We start from the raw sequence: 21,351 nt of genomic DNA on the forward strand, positions 1-21,351 counted from the left end.
TAGCCACTTTAACTATGCCACTTTGTTTACATACTCATCTCATATGTATACTGTACTCAATACCATCTACTGTATCTTGCCTATGCTGCTCTGTACCATCACTCATTCATATATCTTTATGTACATATTCTTTATCCCCTTACACTGTGTATAAGACAGTAGTTTTGGAATTGTTAGTTAGATTACTTGTTGGTTATTACTGCATTGTCGGAACTAGAAGCACAAGCATTTCGCTACACTCGCATTAACATCTGCTAACCATGTGTATGTGACAAATAAAATTTGATTTGATTTCGACTGACTGTTTTGTTGAATGGAAACCCAAGTGTAGGCTACAGAGAAAAGCTATTTGGCTCTCAGACAACTCATGATTAGGAAGAACTTTGCAGCAGGTGTTTCTGATTTAATTAACATGCCATGCTGGTGGTTGTAACATTTTAAATAAATCCAGCCCTGAAATGAAACGAAGGCTGAAAAGAAAATGCATATCTCATAGGAAAATACCTGTAACATGCTGACAACACCATTCGCGCATGTTGATTTTGTCAACCCACACCAGATGCGATCAGGACATGCAGGTTTCTCATAATCTCTCCTTCAGGCCTCTTCTTCTTTGGACTTTATATGGCGGTTTGCAACCAACTTTTTAAGATGCATTACCACCACCAACTGGACTGGAGTGTCGACCTCAGTTCATCTTTCAATCAACCACGTGGGTATATGCTCCTACAAACCAATGAGGAGATGGGAGAGGTGGGACTTGCAGCACGTCAAGCTTCAAAAATAAACTCAGCAAAAAAAGTAACATCCTCTCACTGTCAACTGCGTTTCTTTTCAGCAAACTTGACGTGTAAATATTTGTATGAACATAAGATTCAACAAGTGAGACAAACTTTACAAGTTCCACAGACATGTGACTAACAGAAATGTAATAATGTGTCCCTGAACAGGGGGGGGGGGGGGGTCAAAATCAAAAGTAACAGTCGGTATCTGCTTTAAGCACTGCAGTGTATCTCATCATGGACTGCACCAGATTTGCAGTTCTTGCTGTGAGATGTTACACCGCTCTTCCTCCAAGGTGCCTGCAAGTTCCCAGACATTTCTGGGAGGAATGGTCCTAGCCTTCGCCCTCCGATCCAACAGGTCCCAGACGTGCTCAATGGGATTGAGATCCGGGCTCTTGGCTGGCCATGGCAGAACACTGACATTCCCGTCTTGCAGGAAATCACTCACAGAACGAGCAGTATGGCTGGTGGCATTGTCAGGCTGGAGAGTCATGACAGGATGAGCCTGCAGGAAGGGTACCACTTGAGGGAGGATGACATCAAGCTCAGTCCAATGATAATGTGACACACCGCCCCAGGCCATGACGGACCCTCCACCTCCAAATCGATCCCGCTCCAGATTACAGGCCTCAGTGTAACACCCATTCCTTCGACGAGAAACCCGAATCTGACTATCACCCCTGGTGAGACTAAACCGCGACTTGTCATTGATGAGCACTTTTTGCCAGTCCTGTCTGGTCCAGCAACGGTGGGTTTGTGCCCATAGGCAAATGTGTTGCCGGTGATGTCTGGTGAGGACCTGCCTTACAACAGGCCTACAAGCCCTCAGTCCAGCCTCTCTCAGCCTATTGCGGACAGTCTGAGCACTGATGGAGGGATTGTGCGTTCCTGGTGTAACTCAGGCAGTTGTTGTTGCCATCCTGTACCTGTCCCGCAGGTGTGATGTTCAGATGTACCGATACTGTGCAGGTGTTGTTACACGTGCTCTGCCACTGCGAGGACGATCAGCTGTCCGTCCTGTCTCCTTGTAGCGCTGTCTTAGGCGTCTCACGATACGGACATTGCAATTTATTGCCCTGGCCACCTCTGCAATCCTCATGCCTCCTTGCAGCATGCCTAAGGCACGTTCACGCAGATGAGCAGGGACCCTGGGCATCTTTCTTTTGGTGTTTTTCAGAGTCAGTAGAAAGGTCTCTTTTGTGTCCTAAGTTTTCATAACTGTGACCTTAATTGCCTACCGTCTGTAAGCTGTTAGTTTCATAACGACCGTTCCACAGGTGCATGTTCATTAATTGTTTATGGTTCATAGAACAAGCATGGGAAACAGTGTTTAAACCCTTTACAATGATGATTTGTGAAGTTATTTGGATTTTTACAAATTATCTTTGAAAGACAGGGTCCTGAAAAAGGGCTGTTTCTTTTTTTGCTGAGTTTAGAACCTAGTTCTATTTTATTGCCTGGCTGCGCAGACGTGTGGGTGCAATGATTGAATAACATGTGTGTGTACATTTATTTTGCAAAGCTTGCGCACGCAACGCAGGCGTTGTGGTCAGCATGTAAGAGTCACGAAAACATTCGAAGTCACACATTCGAATTTGGCACTTCAAATACAGTGAGCTCCAAAAGTATTGGGACAGTGACACATGTCTTGCTGTTTTGGCTCCAGGACTTTGATTATCAAATGGTACTATGGGTAAGCTCCGGCCATCGTCTTTCAGCTGAAAAATGTGCATTTCTATTCGTGTGGGCGTTTTTAAATTCAAAACTTTTGGAGAAATTGAACAATACTGAGCAGCAGCTTCAAAATTTGACGTTTGGCAAAATGGAACGATACAGAGTAGGGTGTCCAAAACACTTCCAAATGTTATGTTTGGAGCAACTTTGAAATTTGGTCTTTGGAAAAATGTGGATGAACATCTAATTCTGCAGTGAGACTGTGAGAGCTTGTTGGCTTAGGTTATGTGACTGAGCCATGGTTTCTGTGTGAAATTGTATCCCGATACTGGCACTGTGTCCTTGTGAGGGAGTCTTGTAAAATGGGTTTACTTAGCGCCTTTGCTGGCATTTTCCGAAGATAGCAAATGCACAAACACTGCCCCCTGATCGTATTAACTGTAAAACAAAGTGATGTAAGTCTTTGTCTGCTTGTGTGGCATAGGTTTCCTCTGTATGAGTTTAGTGGTCAGCTCAAAATGTATGTTGCCAGGGATGTTACAGAACCAACATGCAGTTCAGCCATAAGACAAGTATCACTATATAATATACATGACTAATTGTCTCTTCTGTGGTTTATCATTGGACATGAATTGACTGTAAACGTCTGTCCCCAAAATGCACCATGTTAAACTAGAGAGCTGCTGAGTGAGATACCCTTGCCCATTGGGCAACCATCCATGGAAGCAATCTCTTATAGTAACACATACAGTACTTTACATTAAAGGAACTAGTATGAGACAAGTTATTAATACTGTTGCCTTCTTTTGCAAACACATGTCTTGCTGATATGGTGTTCTCCTTTAAGCCCTTCCTATGGACACATTGTTTTTGCAATCATGCATAAAAACAATATACTGTATAGTATACTGTACAATGCATACAGTACATGGCCCACATGTGTACTGTACACCGAGTATTTTACAGAGACTAGAATACCAAGGTGTGGCGAGATCTTTCTTTAATCACTCAATTTACAGTACAAATCAGTTGAAATATCTCCACGCATCCCACTTATTTACATTTGAATTACTACTATTACTTATTTTTGGGATGTGACTATAGCAAGGCCTTGCACTAGAACGAAGCAAAAATACTTTTCCACTGGAGGTTTAGGTGCTTGTTTCTTTTAAATGCCATCATCTTTGCTGAAATCCCCTCTCAAAAGAACCTTTCACTTGCTGGAATAAATTCAAATTAAAATTTAAATCCCTCTTTGCATTTCTTCAGCCTCTTTTAAAATAGCTGCCTTCTTTTAGAAAGCTGTTTATGTAGTGATCTGTTCATAATCCAGTTTGTTTCTCAACAGCGAAAAACACAGAAATCGTATTATCACTATCTTGGAGAGATGATGCGAGAAATCAGGAACTATAAATGTCTGGATCTGTAGAAGTTTTCTAAGTGCAAAAGACCATTTATGAAGAACAGTAACATTTGACTTGCAAATATCGATAGTACATTGTATCGAGAGATCTCAGAATGTATCAAATACCTTCTGTGATGTTATTCAGAAAACTAGACAATGGCTGTACAGAAGTCTCAAATGTGTGCTAGGTAGATAGCTTATCAAAAATGTTCTACCATGTGATATACAGCTTTTGTACTGAGCATATGAAGATTTAACTATTGGCACAATGGGTGAACCTTACATGTCATTGACAATCTTCCAGACTTCTATAAATAACAACCATCCCAATCTCAGACTTCTATAAACAAAAACCCTTCCCAATCTCACAAGTCCTTCTAATATTTTGTAGAAAACAAGATTTAATCAAGAATGAAATTAATAAAAACATAAAACAGCAACACATTTATATGGAAGTGCCTTGTAATATCTATCCAGTTGAAAATATGTAAAATAACTGGGAAGAGCCAGTTGGGAGATTTAATTTGCTCCAGCTAGATTGGGTTCATTGTTTGGAAACAAATTATAATTCTGTCTCCAGAAAGTTAACAAAGATCTAAACAAAAGGAAATCAATGGCCAAGCCCATTAATCACTCAAACCAAGCTACTTGTGCTGAAGAAACTTACTTCATAATCAATTTCTTTGTTTTGCTCAAAAGGGCATTTGCATTCTGATGCAAGCTTATTGTATTGGGCTCAATCAAAATATTGTAAACCACATTAATGAAAGTATTTTTGTGTTTTCAAGTGTCTCTGAATAGTCATCATGAAAAACGGTGGCTGTCTTACAAACTGCTGTAAAAAGCTGTTTTTAACATGGACCACTGCGCTACTGATAAGGGTCATGTGTTGATTTGTCAACAACAAAAGGTATCAAGGTGGAACATTGTGCCAGACTCTTATGTCTAGTGATTTAAGACTTATGATTCTGGCATTGATAATACTGACCTTTAAGCACAAGTACAAGCAATCCACCTCTGCAGAGTTTCTGCTAAAGATCATTGGTTATAAAATCGAGACAAATCTGTAAGCTACAGAATGTGTTGCTGAATGCTACTTATTATTCATTATTATTATTATCAAGACAATCTACTGCTCATCAACATGATCATTACAGAATCCACAGACTCACCTGTTGCCATTATTTTGCCTGGCCATCCCAGGTGAGCCACTTTGTGGATGGGTCGGGGGTTATGTCGGTCTGTTGCAACGAGTCAATATCTGAGACTGCTAGAGTAGACCCAGTTGAAAACCAGTCCCCGAGACCCAACACTTAGACCCAGAACTAGACCTAGTGTTTCAAAACTGTGACAAGATCAAGACCAGTTTAAATGTTGAAAATGAGATCCAGGCCAAGACAATTGTAAGAAGTCAGGCATCTTATTCCTAAACATAAGCCATTGCATTGCCTACCAGCTCACACATAAGGGAAGCAAGGCACCCTGGCACTTGTGCGTTAAATCATTCCTACTTGGCCACATAACTCTGGCAAGAGGAGGTATTGAGTGTTATGTCTTGACCACAGGTTGAGTGACTACGAAGACCATGTTGTCCAAACATTAGCCCAGACCAGAAGTATTGGATCCAAAGACACCGATCCATACAACTTGGGCACTGAAACCCTGGTCTATGCAGTCTTAAGTGGTGTTGACCTAGACCATGAGATCAAGTCTCCATCTTTGCTACATTTCCCTAAAAGATGAACAACTAGTCCCTTTTAATATCACCTAGCATACTACGATATTCAGAACGGTTGAGCATACAACTTTTTCCAGAGATTGTGTATGCCATGGTAAAGCACGAAAGAACAGTCAGAAACTTTTGTCTGCAATCTGACTTCTTCACTACTACAGCAGCAGATCACCCAACGGTGTTATGTAGCTTTGCACACCTGGATTGTACAAAAAATTATTCTTTAAGCTCTGTCAAGTTGGTTGTTTATCAATGCCAGATAGCCATTTTCAAGTCTTGCCATAGATTTTCAAGACGATTTAAGTCCAAATTATAACTTAGCCATCTAGGAAAGCGGACAGAACCAAGTTTTTCTCTAGGATTTTGCTTAGCTCTATTCCATTTCTTTTTAGCCTAAAAAACTCCCTAGTCTTTTGCCGATGACAAACATTTCCATAAAATGATGCAGCCACCACCATGCTTGAAATATGAGGAGTGATACTCAGTGATGTGTTGTTGGATTTGACAAACATAATGCATTGTGTTCAGGACGCTCCAGCAGGTGTATCTCACTGATCATCCCTAAAGCCAACACCTCATTTGGCCGCCTTTCTTTCCAGTTCTCTGCTGCCTGTGACTGGAACGAATTGCAAAAAGCGCTGAAGTTGGAGACTTTTATCTCCCTCACCAACTTCAAACATCTGCTATCTGAGCAGCTAACCGATCGCTGCAGTTGCACATAGTCTATCGGCAAATAGCCCACCCATTTTTACCTACCTCATCCCAATACTGTTTTTATTTATTTACTTTTCTGCTCTTTTACACACCAATATCTCTACCTGTACATGACCATCTGATCATTGATCACTCCAGTGTTAATCTGCAAAATTGTAATTATTCGCCTACCTCATGCCTTTTGCACACAATGTATATAGACTCCCCTTTTTTTTCCTACTGTGTTATTGACTTGTTAATTGTTTACTCCATGTGTAACTCTGTGTTGTCTGTTCACACTGCTATGCTTTATCTTGGCCAGGTCGCAGTTGTAAATGAGAACTTGTTCTCAACTAGCCTACCTGGTTAAATAAAGGTGAAATAAAACAAATAAAAATTTAAAAAGGAAGTAAACTTCCTTTCTTTGCCACATTGTTTTCCAGTTTTACTTTAGTGCCTTGTTGCAAACAGGATGGATGTTTTGGAATATTTATATTCTGTACAGGCTTACTTCTTTTCAATCTGTCATTTAGGTTTGTGTTGTGGAATAACAACAATGTTGTTGATCAATTTTCAGTGTTCTCTCCTATTCCAGCCATTAAACTCTGTAACTGTTTTAAAGTCACCATTGGCCTCATGGTGAAATCCCTGAACTGTTTCCTTCTTCTCCGGCAACTAAGTTAGGAAGGACACCTGTGTCTTTGTAGTGACTGGGTGTATTGATACACCATCCAAAGTGTAATTAATAACTTCACCATGCTCAAAAGAATATTCAATGTCTGCTTTATTTTTTAGATGTTTTCATCTACCAATCGGTGCCTTTCTTTGTCTGGCTTTGGAAAACCTCCTTGTCTTTGTGGTTGAATCTGTGTTTTTTTATATATATATATATAACTAAGCAAGTTTGAAATTCACCTTTTATATAATTATCTGTATGTGTGGGGTACTGAGATGAGGTTCATTCGTTAGCCCATGCAATTTATGACTTCAGATTATTTTCACTCCTGAACTTGTTTAGGCTCGCCATAACAAAGTGGGTGAAAACTTATTGACTGAATACATTTCAGCTTTCATTTTTTATTAAGTTGTACAAATTTCAAAAAATACAATTCCACTTTGACATTATGGGGTATTGTATGTAGGCCAGTGACACAACATCTAAATTGAACCCATTTTAAATTCAGGCTGTAACACAAAATATGGAAAAAGTCAAGGGGTGTGCATACTTTCAGAAGGAACTGTATGCTCTGTTGCTCTTTATTTGCATATGCAAATTGATAAACCCTTTTTTAATTCCAATAATTTTATGTGACTATTTCTGAGATGAACAAGGCATCAAGTGGTTGCACAATGGCAGACAGATGAGTAAATTGGGTTTCACACTATAAACCAGGAGGTGGTGATTGGCTATTCCTATTATTTGAGCACAATTCTGAAGCATTTTATCTTAAATTAACCTCACTTTATTCTAGTATATAATGATTTCAACATTTTAGATTAATGACTGAATGAATATTCATACCTACTCTGTTGTATTACATGGAAACCTAGAACTAGAACCAGCTTTGGGTTGCCGGTTGCCTAGATTTGAATTGAGATTGTTTTAAAACATCGTTGGTTGACTTCATAAAGATAATTTATTGTTCTTACAGTACATTAGAAGAATTCCGGAAAACATTATATTTGTGTAGGCTTTACACACAGCCCGTATCGTGCTCAAAAACAATGGGGTGCTTTGACATTTCACTTCTTTGCTTACATAATTTGCAGCAGAATGCAAAAAGCTTTTAGACACAGATGTGACCCGTTGTAATACTTTTCTAAATGCAATCAAACACTTTCTACAAACATGAGCAGTACTTTTTAAATGTGAACCCTTGTCTGACATGTAATTTCATCCAACCCACTCCTCTTTTCATTCCTCCGCTATCTCCCCTCAGTTTTCCTGTTGATGAAATAGTTTTGAAAAACACTATATGCTGGTTCATGGGTCATGTTGTAGGCTTTGGAATAAACCTTTTTGTAGATTAATCAGGGACAACGCATATTTTTGCGTTTTACTTTCACTGAATTTGTGAATAACTGAGCTGTTGGGCTTACTACACTGTCATCTGTAATGTTTTTCATTTAGTTAGGATTGCTGTCTTACAATAGTTCAGACCATGACATAATCAGTACTTTCTTGGACAAGCGCTTAAGATGTTCTTTCACTATGATTGTCTGCATCAGCTAAGGAAGAAAACATGTTTTTATTATTATATGATGTTGAAAGTGATGGCTCTATGCTTTCATATTTTCTAAACCACCAACACACACGAATGGTGCATAAGAAAGATCAAGCAGAATGTACTCTTGACGTCCCGCTTTTCAGTATGTACCATGAAATGGCTCTTGAAAGACAGTGACAAAATTAAACGTTAAATTAGGCATTAAACAAGGTGATGATCAACTGCCAAACCTTAAGTAATGATATGCCTCAGCCATCCTCAAGTCCCCAGCCTTGCTTATACAAATTGCGCAGATATCAAAAAGCACAGAAATTACATTATTATTATTATTATTATTATTATTATTACACACTGTGTTCACATGTCTCACCCCAGAGACTGGGATGACACAACCTAGAGATAAGCGTGTTTTGGGTGGCCTCTGTCATCAGCTGGGGAAGGAGATGCTTGCATCTCTAAGAGGCCCCCTTATGGGTATCACTTATTTTTAAATGCTAAACCGTGGCCCCCTACCCCCATACACCCACTCTCCACTCCCCCGTCCCTCACCTCTCCTCCCGCCCCAGGCTCCACCCAGAAGTGTGGCTTGCCTTTGTCATTGTAATCTTGCCCTGTTTGCTAAACGCTTCCAATGTTTACTCTCTGCTACGGGGGCTTGTATTACCAGGAGTCAGCAGGATGCGCATGACATCACTAGCGCTGGGGCTGGGGGGCTTTTGTAGGAGCTGCGTTTCTGATGTCTCGAGGCCCCTGTCTTCTCTCCCTTTATTCCCCATTTTCTCTATCCAGGCTTGTCTAATGCCTGAGCTAACTCAGGAGGCTAACATGGCCTACAGGGAGGAATTACACCTAATTACTTAAATAACTGCTGTGCAGCAGCTAGCCTTCCTTCCTTAGTCACCAAAAATAATTTCCAGATCCCTGGCTTTTAATGATAGTTAGTCGTCTCTGGTAACAGAAAAGATCTAGGACAAAATGGGATTTCATTCATTCACATAGGAGAGAGGGAAATAAAATAAGACAGACAGGTACTAAGATACAGAAGGGGAAAAAAATTCCAATTAACCGACAAGGCTTTCATGACATATACTTTGGTTGTTGTTGCCGTAGCGATAAAGTCGCAGACATTGAAACTCGTCTGTTGAGCCATTGTTATCATCCCTGGCCATCTGCTGCCGAGGACTGACATTCCTGCTCATTTGCATGATGAGTGATATGGGAAGCTTGGGAGGGCGTATGCCCCACTCAGTCCTATGACAAAGCAAGTGAAAGTTTTTGAAGCAGAATATAAGGGGTAAGAAAAACAATATATATATATATATATATATATATATATATATATATATATATATATATATATATATACTTATATATATACTTATATATATATATATATATATATATATATATATATATATATATATATATATATATACATATATATATACTTATATATATATATACTTATATCAAGCATGTGTGTGTGTGTAGAGGGCTAACGCATGCATCTGCCTCCCTGTTTGTGTGTTTTGCGGATGTGGGAGTAGAATGAGGAGGGGGTTGTCTGCTGTTGATGTGCAAATGTGCATCATATTGAAGGACTGTGAATGGGGAGGTGTGACGTAAAAAGGGACCCGAACGCAGGTGCTTATCTCCAGGCTGTCAAAGGCATAGTATGTCATATTCCTGGGGACTACCTTTCAAAGACACTGCACCAGCTCGGCCATCAAGCGACTGGGGGGAAATCAAACTTTCTGGATCATAGAAGTAGGTTTGTGTCAAAAGTAATTTTATAATAATAATGTATAGTGGTTATGGTGTTTGTTTGTTTTTTTGTCATTGACATCAAGCGCTGAGTGTGAGTGCATGTGAAAGACAAGAATTTTATCCTCTTGATGTTGTCATATGACTTCATAAAAAGGTCATATATATATATATGTTTAAAAGTTAATGCACATGTTTATTGCTATAGGACAGTAACTACTAATGTGTTAAAAAGTTTGCTATAATTGTACAATATGAATATAGAAATAATATAAATTGTTATATTTATAAATGTCATACATCAAGAAAGTATCTGTCTGCTAAATACAGGATTGTTGCCATGATGTGGATCAGTGCTCTTAGTAAAAGTGCAGCTTCTACAAGGGTCTCAGACCGCTAGAGAGGACATTATATTGCTCAAATGGGGTTTTAAGAAGCACAACCTATATTTGGATCATCCAGATAGTGTTAAATGCTGTCGACACAAATGCTGTATGTTTAATTCAGGTGGAGTATAAGCTAAGGTCTTAGAAGAACACGTTAGTATTGTGTTGAAGGCAATGCTTTGTCAGGTTGTGCTGGGTGAAGGTTGCATTAATGCTTGTTGAAATCCTGTTGTATTCTAAATGCTGTATTATGGTCGATAATAAGTGATCATTGAGACTTCTGTGGCAGACATGGTCCAGACCTTACACTTGAACAAACTCTGAAGAGACACAGTACAAGGTCTCCAGGGAAACTGTTGATTTAGGGGGAAGGATGGATGTTTCAAAGGTTTATCATCAGGACCGTCAATAGACTTAAGCCTATGCCTCAGAAGGGTAAAGATAGAAGAATATGTTAAGGGCTAATTTGGAAGAAAATGTATACATTTTTTTCATAACATACTGCAGCTAGGGATTTTGTCAAGACAACTGGTGGGTTGATAAGTGAGTTGTGTATTGAGAAAAACAACTTGTTTTTTGAGGCCTTTGCATAGGCCACATGATTAAATGAATATATTTTCAGGCGTAACATGTTGTGTGGGTAAGAATACTTTAATTTTAGTCAGTTCCCTCCAGCGGAAACTTATTTTCAAGATGTCATTTAAAAAAATAGTTGTTTGTGTAGTTCTGTCTTTGCAACCTACTATGTTATTTTAAGCTTGAGTAAGTGTGCAGAGCAAAATTAACATCCCAACTTGTAATTTAAATCTGTTAAATCGAAGTCTGTTCCTGTTGGAACTGTTTAGAACATACATTTGAATAGATGTTAGAGATTTTCAGAAATTGCTCAAATATTGCATTTTGTGTCATGTTTATGAAAAACCATACTGAAAAAAAAGACTTGTTAATCAACTCTCAAATAGCTGACTCCCATTTGAGCTGTGATATTTCAACAAGGCAATGTGATATACAGACCAATATGCCATGTGTAATATATAATATGCCAAATATAATATATTTAATCTTCCATGTATAATATATAATATGCCTTGTCTAATAATTATTGCTGCAAGGTGAAATCTTTTCAAAGTTAGGTATGCCCAATACAAAGAGTTGGAAATGTGATAATACTGAGACAAACCACTGAAATCATGAGTATATGGTCAATCTTTGGAGGTTATTTTAATACCACAGTTACAACAACACAAAGATGACAAATGATATGGTATTGAAGTGAAGTCATCTACCCTCTTGCTGTACTGTATGCAGCCCCCTTCCTGCTCCAAGCAGGATACTAATGCAGTTGCTACACAACAGAGTAATGTTAGCTCTCTTTGCCTGCACTCCAGTACGACAACAGGAGCTGTCCATGGTACCTAGAGAATAAAGACTGTGTCGTCCAGAGGGGCAGCTGAAATTACAAACTCCACTTTATTTTTGTAAAACTTGATTATTGAGTTGTATGATGATAACATGATTGTTCTATAGGATATCAAGTGCCCTGCTGTGACTTATTAACTTTGTCACTTTTCACTTGACAAATCTTTCCATAACTCAACAAATAGATTAAAACAGAGTTATTCAAGACTCTTTACTTTTCATTTTCCAGATTGAGTCAAATATAGAGAAAGTAGCTGTCATGCATTGTGAAACACTGCAAGCAGCAAAGAGTTACAGTAGCAAACATGGTGGTAAATATCCATCCAATATGTACTGTTACCTGTTTTTCCCCACTCAAACTTCACTTAGTTAATCTAGGAAAATGAATTATGTGGATTTAATTCAGCAAGGTTTCAGAAATGTTCCATCTGCTCTTGAGCAGCTGGGGAAAGGATACATGTAATTAATTACTTCACTTTTGAACAGTATTCCAGAGAAACTGTGAGGTTTGTATGATTGGGAATACATTTGCAATCCTAAATGTACAACATAAATATGTATTTATGACAATGCTGAATGATCCTTTTTGCTGCGTGTGATTTGTTTGGGCCAATTTAATATCACTTGAATTGACAGAAAACAAGTGTTTTTAATGTCTAAAACAGGCCCTCTAATAGATCTATATGCAGAGGATTTCAGAAAGGAGGCATAAAAATACTATCTGTTTAGTAACCCATGTTGGTCCTTTGGCTATATCAACTTAATTTGAAACCCACATAAATATATGCAATGGATTCTATATAATGATCAAGCAGTACTCCTCTGAAGATAAGTTTACTTAAGGTTATATCTGTTTTAAAATGATTCTGACTGGGATAGACTATACTTTCCTGATTGCCATGTTGCAGTTAGAGGTTTCCTGATGCACAGACTATGAAGTATTTAGTCATAAATAGGAAATATTGAAATATGATTTAAAACATGTATAGTAACCAAACCAAGATCATCTGAATATAATTGATCTATAAATACATTACAGGTAGTATTCTTTTTAAATAGAATACTTGTAAAATGTAATGGTTTTTTTTAGTGAGGGGTTTTATATGCTTGACATGGTGGCGCTATAAGCAATGTCCCTAATTAAAATTACATGGGATTTTTTTTCCGCTCTTTTTTAATTCAAAATATATTTTAGAATTTACCTTGATTGTAATGTTACCTCATTGGCTGTGGTTTTGTTTGTTGGCCTAACTATAAAGGATCTGCTTGTACCCTTGTGGGTTGAGAAGAATTAGGATTTATGAATTTATTTCCTCTGTTGTATTGTTTAAACAGCTTTGGTTTAGTTTTGATCCCTTCCTCTTGCCTTTGAGGCTGTTCCACGGTGTCAGCTGTTGACTGATAGTAAGAGAACTGCCTCACAGTGTGAATGAAAGAAAACTAGCGGTTGGTAAACACTGATAAGGGATAAATAGAAAGCGGTCAGGCAGAGATAGTTCTGTGGGAGCCCAGATTGTGTGCGGTCTGTTAAAATGAGATTCTGAGCCTGTCCTTTTTATTCTCCCCCCCCCCCTCCCCTCTGCTGCGTTTGTCTGGAAAATCTCCAGTGACCCTGCACAACAGTCCCAGGCTGCACTATTCTCTTTTTGTGTTTTGTTTTCTAACAAGGGTCAAGTTGGCCGATAGACATGTCCCTGATGCTTATAGACAGCTGTCATGACTGCAAGTACTTACAAAAATTTATGTTACATGGACTTATAGTTCTGCTGCACCAGAAACACAGCATCAGGGAAATAGTGAAAAGATAAGTAAAATGTCTAGAACATTCTCTGAAAATGTCCAGCCTTTGTCTGTTTGACATTTTATTGTCGAATGGTTTCACTTCATGTTTCTTCACAATTTCTTTCAATGTTTTTTTTTAATCTACTTGTGTATGAAAGTTTTGGAATGAATTGAAATTAAATGTTGTAAGAGTTAATACTTTAATGATAAAAAGTGCAACTTTGAAAAATTTTGAACAAACTAATGCACATGCTTACTTACAGTACCAGTCAAAAGTTTGGACACACCTACTCATTCCAGGGTTTTTCTTCATTTTTACTATTTTCTACATTGTAGAATAATAGTGAAGACATCAAAACGATTATATAACACATATGGAATCATATAGTAACCAAAAAAGTGTTAAACAAATCCAAATATATTTTAAGAGATTTTTCAAAGTAGCCACCCTTTGGCTTTTGGTATTCTCTCGACCAGCTTCATGAGGTTGTCACCTGGAATGCATTTTAATTAACTGCTGTGCCTTTTTAAAAGTTAGTTTTTGGAATGTGTTTGAGCCAATCAGTTGTGTTGTGACAAGGTAGGGGTGGTATACAGAAGATAAGCTTGGTAAAAGACCAAGTCCATATTATGGCAAGAACAGCTCAAATTAGCAAAGAGAAATGACAGTTCATCATTACTTTAAGACATGAAGATAAGTCAATCCAGAACATTTCAAGAACTTTGAAAGTTTTTCATTAACAGTCTCAAAAAACATCAAGCGCAATGATGAAGCGGTTCATGTGGACCGCCACAGGAAAGGAAGACCCAGAATTACCTCTGCTGCAGAGGATAAGTTAATTAGAGTTATCAGCCTCAGATTGCAGCCCAAATAAATTATTCACAGAGTTCAAGTAACAGACACATCTCAACATCAACTGTTCAGAGCAGACTGCGTGAGTCAGGCCTTCATGGTCGAATTGCTGCAAAGAAACCACTACTAAAGGACACCAATAAGAAGAGACTTGCTTGGGCCAAGAAACACGAGCAATGGACATTAGACCGGTGGAAATCTGTCCTTTGGTCTGATGAGTCCAAATTTGAGATTTTTGGTTCCAACTGCCGTGTCTTTGTGAGACGCAGAGTAGGTGAACGGATGATCTCTGCATGTCTGGTTCAAAGGTTTGGACACCTACACATTCAAGTGTTTTTCTATATTATCACTATTTTGTACATTGTAGAATAATAGTGAAGACATCAAAACTATGAAATAACACAATCATGTTGTAACCAAAAAAGATTTGAACAAATCGAAATATGTTATTTTAAATTCTTCAAAGTAGCCACCCTTTGCCTTTATGGTGGCAGGGTAGCTCACACCCTCAAACAGGGTAGCCTAGTGGTTAGAGTGTTGTATTAGTGACTGAAAGGTTGCAAGTTCAAATCCCCGAGCTGACAAGGTACAAATCTGTCGTTCTACCCCTGAGCGGGCAGTTAACCCACTGTTCCTAGGCCGTCATTGAAAATAAGAATTTGTTTTTAACTGAATTGCCTAGTAAAATAAAGGTAAAAAATAAACCTCTCTTGCACACTCTTGGCATTCTCTCAAACAGCTTAATCTGGAATGGTTTACCAACAGTCTTGAAGGAGTTCCCACATATGAGCAGTTGTTGGATGCTTTTCCTTCACTCTGCAGTCCAACTCATCCCAAGCCATCTCAATTGGTTTGAGGTCGGGTGATTGTGGAGGCTAGGTTCTCTGATGTAGCACTCCATCACTCTTCTTCTTGGTCAAATAGCCCTTACACAGCCTGGAGGTGTGTTGGGTCATTATTCTATTGAAAAACAAATGATAGTCCCACTAAGTGCAAACCAGAAGAATGCTGTAGTAGCCATGCTGGTTAAGTGTGCCTTGACTTCTAAATAAATCACAGACAGTGTCACCAGCAACGCACCCCACATCATCACACCACCTCCTCCATGCTTCACGGTGGGAACCACACGTACAGAGATTATCCATTTGTCTTCCCTACATCTCACAAAGACACTGCGGTTGTAACCAAAAATCTCAAATTTGGACTCATCAGTCCGAAGGATAGATTTCCACTGGTCTAATGTCCATTGCTTGTGTTTCTTGGCCCAAGCAAATCTCTTCTTCTTATTGGTGTCCTTTAGTATTGATTTCTTTGCAGAAATTTGGCCATGAAGGCCTGATTCACACTGTCTCCTCTGAACGGTTGATGTTGAAATGTGTCTGTTACTTGAACTCTGTGAAGCATTTATTTGTGCTGCAATCTGAGGCGCAGTTAACTGTAATGAACTTAACCTCTGCAGCAGAGCAAACTGTGGGTCTTCTTTTCCTGTGGCTGTCCTCATGAGCCAGTTTCATCATAGCGCTTCATGGTTTTAGCGACAGCACTTTGGGTATTGACATTTTTGGGTATTGACTGACCTTCATGTCTTAAAGTAATGATGGACTGTCTTTGCTTATTTGAGCTGTTTTTGCCATAATATGGACTTGGTATTTTACCAAATATGGCTATCTTCTATATATTACCCCTATCTGGTCACAACACAACTGAATGGCTCAAACGCATTAAGAAGGAAATAAATTCCACAAACTAACTTTTAACAAGGCACACCTGTTAATTGAAATGCATTCCAGTTGACTACCTTATGAAGCTGGTTGAGAGAGTGCCAAGAGTGTGCAAAGCTGTCATCAAGACAAAGGTGGCTACTTTGTAGAATCTCAGATATATTTGGATTTAACACTTTTGATTCCACACATGTTATTTCATAGTAGAATGTAGAAAATAGTACTAATAAAGAAAAAACCCTTGAATGAGTAGGTGTCCAAACTTTTGACTGGGACCTGAGATACATACATAGATACTGTATGTACATACATACATACATACATACATGGGGTGGCAGGGTAGCCTAGTGGTTAGAGCGTTGGACTAGTAACCGAAAGGTTGCAATGCAAGTTCAAACCCCCGAGCTGACAAGGTACAAATCTGTCGTTCTGCCCCTGAACAGGCAGTTAACCCACGGTTCCTAGGCCATCATTGAAAATAAGAATTTGTTCTTAACTGACTTGCCTAGTAAAATAAAGGTTAAATAAAAAACATACTGTAAATACATACTGTAAATACATACAGTGGGGCAAAAAAAGTATTTAGTCAGCCACCAATTGTGCAAGTTCTCCCACTTAAAAATATGAGACAGGCCTGTAATTTTCATCATAGGTACACTTCAACTATGACAGACAAAATGAGAAGAAAAAAAATCCAGAAAATCACATTGTAGGATTTTTAATGAATTTATTTGCAAATTATGGTGGAAAATAAGTATTTGGTCACCTACAAACAAGCAAGATTTCTGGCACTCACAGACCTGTAACTTCTTCTTTAAGAGGCTCCTCTGTCCTCCACTCATTACCTGTATTAATGGCACCTGTTTGAACTTGTTATCAGTATAAAAGACACCTGTCCACAACCTCAAACAGTCACACTCCAAACTCCACTATGGCCAAGACCAAAGAGCTGTCAAAGGACACCAGAAACAAAATTGTAGACCTGCACCAGGCTGGGAAGACTGAATCTACAATAGGTAAGCAGCTTGGTTTGTAGAATCAACTGTGGGAGCAATTATTAGTAAATGGAAGACATACACGACCACTGATAATCTCCCTCGATCTGGGGCTCCACGCAAGATCTCACCCTGTGGGGTCAAAATGATCACAAGAACGGTGAGCAAAAATCCCAGAACCACACGGGGGGACCTTGTGAATGACCTGCAGAGAGCTGGGACTAAAGTAACAAAGCCTACCTACCAGTGACACACTACGCCGCCAGGGACTCAAATCCTGCAGTGCCCCCTGCTTAAGCCAGTACATGTCCAGGCCCATCTGAAGTTTGCTAGAGAGCATTTGGATGATCCAGAAGAAGATTGGGAGAATGCCATATGGTCAGATGAAACAAAAATATAACTTTTTGGTAAAAACTCAACTCGTCGTGTTTGGAGGACAAAGAATGCTGAGTTGCATCCAAAGAACACCATACCTACTGTGAAGCATGGGAGTGGAAACATCATGCTTTGGGGCTGTTTTCCTGCAAAGGGACCAGGACGACTGATCCGTGTAAAGGAAAGAATGAATGGGACCATGTATCGTGAGATTTTGAGTGAAACCCTCCTTCCATCAGCAAGGGCATTGAAGATGAAACGTGGCTGGGTCTTTCAGCATGACAATGATCCCAAACACACCGCCCGGGCAACGAAGAAGTGGCTTCATAAGAAGCATTTCAAGGTCCTGGAGTGGCCTATCCAGTCTCCAGATCTCAACCCCATAGAAAATCTTTGGAGGAAGTTGAAAGTCCGGGTTGCCCAGCAACATCCCCAAAACATCACTGCTCTAGAAGAGATCTGCATGGAGGAATGGGCCAAAATACCAGCAACAGTGTGTGAAAACCTTGTGAAGACTTACAGAAAACGTTTGACCTCTGTCATTGCCAACAAAGGGTATATAACAAAGTATTGAGATAAACTTTTGTTATTGACCAAATACTTATTTTCCACCATAATTCTCAAATAAATAAATTAAAAATCCTACAATGTGCTTTTCTGGATTCTGCATTTTTTCTAATTTTGTCTGTCATAGTTTAAGTGTACTTATGATGAAAATTACAGGCCTCTCTCATCTTTTTAAGTGGGAGAACTTGCACAATTGGTGGCTGACTAAATACTTTTTTGCCCCACTGTACATACTGTAAATACATACATACATGCTGTAAATACATAGCTACGCATGCGGCAGGTAGCCTAGGTTCGAGCGTTGGGCCAGTACCAAAATGTCTCTAGTCCGAATCCCAGAGCTGACAGGGTGGGAAAAAATCAGCCGATGTGCCCTTGAGCAAGGCACTTAACCATATTTGCTCCAGGGTCGGTATTGTTAATGGCTGACCCTAGCCATGACCCCAATCTCCGAGGCTGTCTCAGAGGGAGTTGCAAAAAACGCATTTAAATTTCACACGTGTATAAGCGCTCTTGCAATATAAGCATCCCCAAAATTATTATTATGCAGATACATACACAGATCTATCGTTACATACATACATACAAACATACATACATACATACACTAACTTATAAATGTATAAATATAACACGTGTTCTAAATATATAAAGCCATCATGAACTGTCAATATCAAACCTCATACTGAATATCTACCATTTTCCAAGCCTTTTTAGGGGCAATCTGTTCTTTATTTTGGTATAGATTTTTGAGGGGGATTCCATATTTTATGTGATTTAAAATGACCTTCAGAGTTCGTACCTTGAGGGTCACCATGTGGTGTATTTACACCGAAAATAATTCAGCCCATTGTAGCCCGCTAGCTAATGAGATTGGTCGTTAAGTGAATGACACAAAGGCTACAAAAAGAGCTTAGTGGCTCCGTTGAATATTACAGTGTCCTCTCGCACACACACACAGACACACACACACACACACACACAAACCTCGCGGCAGTGACACACTGGACTAGCCTGGCTACCCACCCACCCCACCTCGATTTCCTTCTACACCATCACCTCTATGAAAGGCAAAACAAAGGCTAACAGGGGCATGGTAAGTCAGGCTAACAATTCTGCCCTGTCGGAAATGTTAATGTCTCTGTGTCTCCGTGTCTACGTATGAGAGTGCGAGTGAGTGAGTGAGTGAGTGTATCTGTGCCTGTTTAGTGAATGCAGAGCTTTCAGTCTCAGAGTAAATAGTGCTCTCGACAGATAAATAGATTCATGAAAGGTTAGCGCAGTGCCTAAGGAGACTGTCACTTCCAGACATGTTGGCTAATGTGACAGAGGACAAGACCCAGCTGTTTCCTCTTGCTTGCTTCCTAACTGTAACTTTACTCGCAAGCAACCCTCTCTATTCTTTTCCCCCTGAACTTATGTCTGATGTCTTCTTTATGGAAGTACTGTAGTTTTGTCTTTTTCCAGCTCTACTTCCAGCTCTACTCAGAAAATATTATCAATGTATGTTTTTTAAGTTAGTTTTTACTACAAGTTGTGCCTTAGCTTCTATTTTCCATCCCAGGATGGTAGTTTCATATTGACATCTCTGGTTCGTGCGTTCAATTCGTGTCCATAATAGTCTTTTTTCTGACTTAAATTCATTTCTGGCTTAGACATTTTGTTATTGCGTGAGAATTCAATATGTAGACGTTTTTTTGTATGTATAACCATACTCCTGAATTTGACATTTAGACCTGTCACTGCCTTGTACTTGTCCTATGCTTGCAGGTACTCGCAACTGGTTTAAACTGGTTGTTTTACATATAAGTATATTATGTATCCTACATCATTTATATTGTATCAAAATATCATGCACGACCGGCAGACTACAGCGTGGGTTAAAGTCCATATTTTTTATTAAACCCTAGAGTTAATTCAAATTTACATTTTATTGATGCATATAATCATAATCACAGACCATCTGCTGATCTGGCAAGCTCGGTTCAAACTCACAAAACAGTCCTGCTAACCTTTAAGTACAAAATACTATAGTCAGAGTTTAACTCGGCTATCCCAGAAGAGTGTGTGTGTTAGAGGAGATTGTATAAATTTTGCATAATACTTCATTCAGATCCTCTAGGGCTGCTCCTACCATGTGTGTTAAATATATCACGGTCACTTCGATAACCATCATGATATTAAGCATGATCAATGTTAGCAACAGCCTGGCTAAGAGTACACATTACTAACTTTTTGACACATGTAGGACTACAACCTACATTGCCATGGTTTCAGGCATTTAACTGCACAGAGGTTTGTATTATTTCACTCTTTTTCCTGGTTTGGAATAATGTTCATAACATGGTCAATGGAAACTATTTTATTTACTTTCCCAATTTAGAATAAGTAAATTACAACACTTTTATAACAATTTTCTTGCCTTTTTTTCAACAAAATAAGAAATTCACCATCAGGCATAAAATACTTATGTACAACTCATTCCAAACAAAGCTTACGCAGACTGAGAATTCATATGCCAGAGGTAAATCCCAGTTAACACGGATTTATACTGGCATGAGTTAAAGGACTAGAGTTTGTAATCCAGGTGGCCAGGGGATTTTGCCACACAGTGAAATCACTTAAAACTCCCCCAACGTTCTGAGCCATGGAGCTCAGAGAGCTGGGAGATTTTTCCGAATTTATGACAGCACAGCTGAACTGTGCACGCTCATGTGCAAGCGCCTGTCCACCTGTGTGTGTGTGTGTGTGTGTGTGTGTGTGTGTGTGTGTTTATTTGGATAATTTACTTCCTTTTATATACTCAATTAGTAAGATTGGGAGCCAGATAACGACATGAGACCTTGACAGATTGGTATTATCCTCCTTTGACAGGGCGAGTGGATAGTATTGGGAATTCAGCATCCCATCTGCATAAGCAGAAATAAATGTTTGTAGCTGAAAGTAAAGGATAATGGCCTCTATTTTAACAG

The 21,351-nt window shown here is 39.0% G+C and overlaps 1 protein-coding gene across 9 annotated transcripts in view; it reads left to right on the top strand.

Moving 5' to 3' along the window:
* Positions 1-21,351, top strand: part of LOC135512532 (suppression of tumorigenicity 18 protein-like) — a 63,197-nt gene that overhangs the window by 6,788 nt on the left and 35,058 nt on the right. The window contains exon 1 of one of the 9 annotated variants that reach the window (XM_064934691.1): positions 19,334-19,475. The exons of the other annotated variants lie outside the window; for them this stretch is intronic. The gene's annotated coding sequence lies outside the window, so the exon portion shown is untranslated. Of the gene's footprint in view, positions 1-19,333; positions 19,476-21,351 lie in introns of those variants that run through there. 9 annotated transcript variants of the gene reach the window in all.

This window comes from Oncorhynchus masou, chromosome 3 (assembly GCF_036934945.1).
Source record: "Oncorhynchus masou masou isolate Uvic2021 chromosome 3, UVic_Omas_1.1, whole genome shotgun sequence".
In the NCBI taxonomy this organism is placed as follows: Eukaryota; Metazoa; Chordata; class Actinopteri; order Salmoniformes; family Salmonidae; genus Oncorhynchus; species Oncorhynchus masou.